Genomic DNA, 7,969 nt, shown 5'->3' with positions numbered 1-7,969 from the left:
ATATACTATCGGATCTCTCTTGATCGGTGTCTTAATTATAATAAAAACAAAAAATGCACCTTAGTAATTATTGATCTAAAATCTTTGAAATCTAAAGGTCGAATGATTAAACTGACTCAGAATTTTCTTCCGTACATAAATAATCCATATTTGCAAAAGAAAGAAATTGAAAAAAAAAGAATCTTCAAATTAGAAGAGAAATATATACATGGAAGATTTTCGTTCCGGCCGGGACTCGAACCCAGTACCACGCGCTTGGAACCCAACGGTCTAGCCATTAGGTTATCGGAGCTCTGTCGATGGAAGTCTTAAATATAATAAAAACAAAAAATGCACCTTGGTAATTATTGATTCAAACACTTTGAAATTTACAGGTCGAATAATTAAACTGACTCAGAATTTTTCTCCCTACATAAATAATCAATATTCGCAAAAGAGAAAAATTAAAAAAAAAAGAAGAAGAAATTTCAAATTAGAAACTAAAAGTATACATTGAAGATTTTCGTTCAGGCTGGGACTCGAACCCAGGGCCACTCGCTTGGAAGCCTAACACTCTAGCCATTAGTCTATGGGAGCTCTGACGGTGGGAGTTTTAAATATAATAAAAACAAAAAATGCACCTTGGTAATTGTTTATTTAAACACTTTGAAATCTTCGTGTCGAAAAATTAAACTGACTCAGAATTTTCTTCCCTACATAAATAATCAATAATTGCAAAGGAAAGAAATTGAAAAAAAAAAGAATTTTCAAATTAAAAAAGAAATATATACATTGAAGATATTCGCTCCGGCTGGGACTCGAACCCAGGCCACTCGCTTGGAAGACCAGCGGTCTAGCCATTAGGCTATCGGAGTTCTGTCGAGCGGAGTCTTACTGCCTGACTGATACTGCCTGACTGACAAACTGACTCACTGACTGACTGATACTGACTGACTGACTCACTGACTGACCGAGACTGACTGACTAACTGCCTGACTGACTGAGACTGGACTGACTGACTGACTGACTGACTGACTGACTAACTGACTGACTGACTGACTGCTTGACTCTCTGACTGGCTATTTCACTGACTGACTGAATGACTAAATGACTGACTGACACGGACTGACTGACTGCTTGACTACCTGACTGACTGCTTGACTGACTAACTGACTGGACAGGACTGACCGACTGACTGACTGACAGACTGACTGAATAAGGATGACTGACAGACTGACTGAATAAGGCTGACTGACTGACTGACTGACAGACTGACTGAATAAGGCTGACCGACTGACTGACTGCCGGACTGACTGACTGACTGAATGACTGACTGACTGACTGACCGAGACTGACTGACTGACTGACTGAGACTGGACTGGACTGACTGACTGACTGACTGACTGAGACTGACTGACTGCTTTAGTGACTAACTGACTGCACAGGACTGAAAAGACTGACTGACTGCCTGACTGCCTGACTGACTGACTGACTGACTGACTGAGACTAAATGACTGACTGCTTGACTGACTGGCTGAAGGACTAACTGACTGACTGAGTGACTGACTGACTGGACTGACTGACTGAGACTGAATGACTGAGTGCTTGAATGATTGACTGTCAGACTGACTGACTGACTTCGCAAAAGGGAAAAATAAAAAAAAAAAATTACAAAATTATAAAAAAATATTTGCATTTAAGATTTCCTTTCCGGCTGGGACTTGAACCCAGGGCGACACTCATGGAAGCCCAACGCTCTCGCCAATATACTATCGGATCTCTGTTGATCGGTGTCTTAATTATAATAAAAACAAAAAATGCACCTTAGTAATTATTGATCTAAACTCTTTGAAATCTAAAGGTCGAATGATTAAACTGACTCAGAATTTTCTTCCGTACATAAATAATCCATATTTGCAAAAGAAAGAAATTGAAAAAAAAAAAGAATCTTCAAATTAGAATAGAAACATATACATGTAAGATTTTCGTTCCGGCCGGGACTCGAACCCAGTACCACGCGCTTGGAACCCAACGGTCTAGCCATTAGGCTATCGGAGCTCTAACGATGGAAGTCTTAAATATAATAAAAACAAAAAATGCACCTTGGTAATTATTGATTCAAACACTTTGAAATTTACAGGTCGAATAATTAAACTGACTCAGAATTTTTCTCCCTACATAAATAATCAATATTCGCAAAAGAGAAAAATGAAAAAAAAAAGAAGAAGAAATTTCAAATTAGAAACTAAAAGTACACATTGATGATTTTCGTTCAGGCTGGGACTCGAACCCCGGGCCACTCGCTTGGAAGCCTAACACTCTAGCCATTAGTCTATGGGAGCTCTGTCGGTGGGAGTTTTAAATATAATAAAAACAAAAAATGCACCTTGGTAATTGTTTATTTAAACACTTTGAAATCTTCGTGTCGAAAAATTAAACTGACTCAGAATTTTCTTCCCTACATAAATAATTAATAATTGCAAAGGAAAGAAATTGAAAAAAAAAAGAATTTTCAAATTAGAAAAGAAATATATACATTGAAGATATTCGCTCCGGCTGGGACTCGAACCCAGGCCACTCGCTTGGAAGGCCAGCGATCTAGCCATTAGGCTATCGGAGTTCTGTCGAGCGGAGTCTTACTGCCTGACTGATACTGCCTGACTGACAGACTGACTCACTGACTGACTGATACTGACTGACTGACTCACTGACTGACCGAGACTGACTGACTAACTGCCTGACTGACTGAGACTGGACGGACTGACTGACTGACTGACTAACTGACTGACTGAGACTGACTGACTGACTGCTTGACTCTCTGACTGGCTATTTCACTGACTGACTGAATGACTAAATGACTGACTGACACTGACTGACTGACTGCTTGACTACCTGACTGACTGCTTGACTGACTAACTGACTGGACAGGACTGACCGACTGACTGACTGACAGACTGACTGAATAAGGATGACTGACAGACTGACTGAATAAGGCTGACTGACTGACTGACTGACAGACTGACTGAATAAGGCTGACCGACTGCCTGACTGACTGACTGACTGAATGACTGACTGACTGACTGACCGAGACTGACTGACTGACTGACTGAGACTGGACTGGACTGACTGACTGACTGACTGACTGAGACTGACTGACTGCTTTAGTGACTAACTGACTGCACAGGACTGACCGACTGACTGAGACTGACTGACTGCTTTAGTGACTAACTGACTGCACAGGACTGACCGACTGACTGACTGACTGACTGCCTGACTGACTGACTGACTGAATGACTGACTGACTGAGACTAAATGACTGACTGCTTGACTGACTGGCTGAAGGACTAACTGACTGACTGAGTGACTGACTGACTGGACTGACTGACTGAGACTGAATGACTGAGTGCTTGACTGATTGACTGTCAGACTGACTGACTGACTTCGCAAAAGGGAAAAATAAAAAAAAAAGAATTATAAAATTAGAAAAAAATATTTGCATTTAAGATTTCCTTTCCGGCTGGGACCCGAACCCAGTACCACGCGCTAGGAACCCAACGGTCTAGCCATTAGGCTATCGGAGCTCTGTCGATGGAAGTCTTAAATATAATAAAAACAAAAAATGCACCTTGGTAATTATTGATTCAAACACTTTGAAATTTACAGGTCGAATAATTAAACTGACTCAGAATTTTTCTCCCTACATAAATAATCAATATTCGCAAAAGAGAAAAATTTAAAAAAAAAGAAGAAGAAATTTCAAATTAGAAACTAAAAGTATACATTGAAGATTTTCGTTCAGGCTGGGACTCGAACCCAGGGCCACTCGCTTGGAAGCCTAACACTCTAGCCATTAGTCTATGGGAGCTCTGACGGTGGGAGTTTTAAATATAATAAAAACAAAAAATGCACCTTTTTAATTGTTTATTTAAACACTTTGAAATCTTCGTGTCGAAAAATTAAACTGACTCAGAATTTTCTTCCCTACATAAATAATCAATAATTGCAAAGGAAAGAAATTGAAAAAAAAAAAGAATTTTCAAATTAGAAAAGAAATATATACATTGAAGATATTCGCTCCGGCTGGGACTCGAACCCAGGCCACTCGCTTGGAAGACCAGCGGTCTAGCCATTAGGCTATCGGAGTTCTGTCGAGCGGAGTCTTACTGCCTGACTGATACTGCCTGACTGACAGACTGACTCACTGACTGACTGACTCACTGACTGACCGAGACTGACTGACTAACTGCCTGACTGACTGAGACTGGACTGACTGACTGACTGACTGACTGACTGACTAACTGACTGACTGAGACTGACTGACTGACTGCTTGACTCTCTGACTGGCTATTTCACTGACTGACTGAATGACTAAATGACTGACTGACACTGACTGACTGACTGCTTGACTACCTGACTGACTGCTTGACTGACTAACTAACTGGACAGGACTGACCGACTGACTGACTGACTGAATAAGGATGACTGACAGACTGACTGACAGACTGACTGAATAAGGCTGACCGACTGACTGACTGCCTGACTGACTGACTGACTGACTGACCGAGACTGACTGACTGACTGACTGAGACTGGACTGGACTGACTGACTGACTGACTGACTGAGACTGACTGACTGCTTTAGTGACTAACTGACTGCACAGGACTGACCGACTGACTGACTGACTGACTGCCTGACTGACTGACTGACTGAATGACTGACTGACTGAGACTAAATGACTGACTGCTTGACTGACTGGCTGAAGGACTAACTGACTGGACTGACTGACTGAGACTGAATGACTGAGTGCTTGACTGATTGACTGTCAGACTGACTGACTGACTTCGCAAAAGGGAAAAATAAAAAAAAAAGAATTATAAAATATTTGCATTTAAGGTTTTCTTTCCGGCTGGGATTTGAACCCAGGGCGACACTCATGGAAGCCCAACGCTCTCGCCAATATACTATCGGATCTCTGTTGATCGGTGTCTTAATTATAATAAAAACAAAAAATGCACCTTAGTAATTATTGATCTAAAATCTTTGAAATCTAAAGGTCGAATGATTAAACTGACTCAGAATTTTCTTCCGTACATAAATAATCCATATTTGCAAAAGAAAGAAATTGAAAAAAAAAAGAATCTTCAAATTAGAAGAGAAATATATACATGGAAGATTTTCGTTCCGGCCGGGACTCGAACTCAGTACCACGCGCTTGGAACCCAACGGTCTAGCCATTAGGCTATCGGAGCTCTGTCGATGGAAGTCTTAAATATAATAAAAACAAAAAATGCACCTTGGTAATTATTGATTCAAACACTTTGAAATTTACAGGTAGAATAATTAAACTGACTCAGAATTTTTCTCCCTACATAAATAATCAATATTCGCAAAAGAGAAAAATTAAAAAAAAAAAAAGAAGAAATTTCAAATAAGAAACTAAAAGTATACATTGAAGATTTTCCTTCAGGCTGGGACTCGAACCCAGGGCCACTCGCTTTTAAGCCTATTACTCTAGCCATTAGTCTATGGGAGCTCTATCGGTGGGAGTTTTAAATATAATAAAAACAAAAAATGCACCTTGGTAATTGTTTATTTAAACACTTTGAAATCTTCGTGTCGAAAAATTAAACTGACTCAGAATTTTCTTCCCTACATAAATAATCAATAATTGCAAAGGAGAGAAATTGAAAAAAAAAAGAATTTTCAAATTAGAAAAGAAATATATACATTGAAGATATTCGCTCCGGCTGGGACTCGAACCCAGGCCACTCGCTTGGAAGACCAGCGGTCTAGCCATTGGGCTATCGGAGTTCTGTCGAGCGGAGTCTTACTGCCTGACTGATACTGCCTGACTCACTGACTGACTGATACTGACTGACTGACTCACTGACTGACCGAGACTGACTGACTAACTGCCTGACTGACTGAGACTGGACTGACTGACTGACTGACTGACTGACTGACTAACTGACTGACTGAGACTGACTGACTGACTGCTTGACTCTCTGACTGGCTATTTCACTGACTGACTGAATGACTAAATGACTGATTGACACTGACTGACTGACTGCTTGACTACCTGACTGACTGCTTGACTGACTAACTGACTGGACAGGACTGACCGATTGTCTGACTGACAGACTGACTGAATAAGGATGACTGACAGACTGACTGAATAAGGCTGACTGACTGACTGACTGACAGACTGACTGAATAAGGCTGACCGACTGACTGACTGCCTGACTGACTGACTGACTGAATGACTGACTGACTGACTGACCGAGACTGACTGACTGACTGACTGAGACTGGACTGGACTGACTGACTGACTGACTGACTGAGACTGACTGACTGTTTTAGTGACTAAGTGACTGCACAGGACTGACCGACTGACTGACTGACTGACTGCCTGACTGACTGACTGACTGAATGACTGACTGACTGAGACTAAATGACTGACTGCTTGACTGACTGGCTGAAGGACTAACTGACTGACTGAGTGACTGACTGACTGGACTGACTGACTGAGACTGAATGACTGACTGACACTGACTGACTGACTGCTTGACTACCTGACTGACTGCTTGACTGACTAACTGACTGGACAGGACTGACCGACTGACTGACTGACAGACTGACTGAATAAGGATGACTGACAGACTGACTGAATAAGGCTGACTGACTGACTGACTGACTGACTGACTGACAGACTGACTGACTGACTGAATGACTGACTGACTGACTGACCGAGACTGACTGACTGACTGACTGAGACTGGACTGGACTGACTGACTGACTGACTGACTGAGACTGACTGACTGCTTTAGTGACTAACTGACTGCACAGGACTGACCGACTGACTGACTGACTGACTGACTGAATGACTGACTGACTGAATGACTGACTGACTGAGACTAAATGCATGACTGCTTGACTGACTGGCTGAAGGACTAACTGACTGACTGAGTGACTGACTGACTGGACTGACTGACTGATACTGAATGACTGAGTGCTTGACTGATTGACTGTCAGACTGACTGACTGACTTCGCAAAAGGGAAAAATAAAAAAAAAAGAATTATAAAATTAGAAAAAAACATTTGCATTTAAGATTTCCTTTCCGGCTGGGATTTGAACCCAGGGCGACACTCATGGAAGCCCAACGCTCTCGCCAATATACTATCGGATCTCTGTTGATCGGTGTCTTAATTATAATAAAAACAAAAAATGCACCTTAGTAATTATTGATCTAAAATCTTTGAAATCTAAAGGTCGAATGATTAAACTGACTCAGAATTTTCTTCCGTACATAAATAATCCATATTTGCAAAAGAAAGAAATTGAAAAAAAAAAGAATCTTCAAATTAGAAGAGAAATATATACATGGAAGATTTTCGTTCCGGCCGGGACTCGAACCCAGTACCACGCGCTAGGAACCCAACGGTCTAGCCATTAGTCTATGGGAGCTCTATCGGTGGGAGTTTTAAATATAATAAAAACAAAAAATGCACCTTGGTAATTGTTTATTTAAACACTTTGAAATCTTCGTGTCGAAAAATTAAACTGACTCAGAATTTTCTTCCCTACATAAATAATCAATAATTGCAAAGGAGAGAAATTGAAAAAAAAAAGAATTTTCAAATTAGAAAAGAAATATATACATTGAAGATATTCGCTCCGGCTGGGACTCGAACCCAGGCCACTCGCTTGGAAGACCAGCGGTCTAGCCATTAGGCTATCGGAGTTCTGTCGAGCGGAGTCTTACTGCCTGACTGATACTGCCTGACTCACTGACTGACTGATACTGACTGACTGACTCACTGACTGACCGAGACTGACTGACTAACTGCCTGACTGACTGAGACTGGACTGACTGACTGACTGACTGACTGACTGACTAACTGACTGACTGAGACTGACTGACTGACTGCTTGACTGACTGACTGCTTGACTCTCTGACTGGCTATTTCACTGACTGACTGAATGACTAA

This window comes from Uloborus diversus, unplaced genomic scaffold, assembly GCF_026930045.1.
Source record: "Uloborus diversus isolate 005 unplaced genomic scaffold, Udiv.v.3.1 scaffold_87, whole genome shotgun sequence".
Classification (NCBI taxonomy): domain Eukaryota; kingdom Metazoa; phylum Arthropoda; class Arachnida; order Araneae; family Uloboridae; genus Uloborus; species Uloborus diversus.
This window is presented reverse-complemented; position numbering follows the sequence as displayed.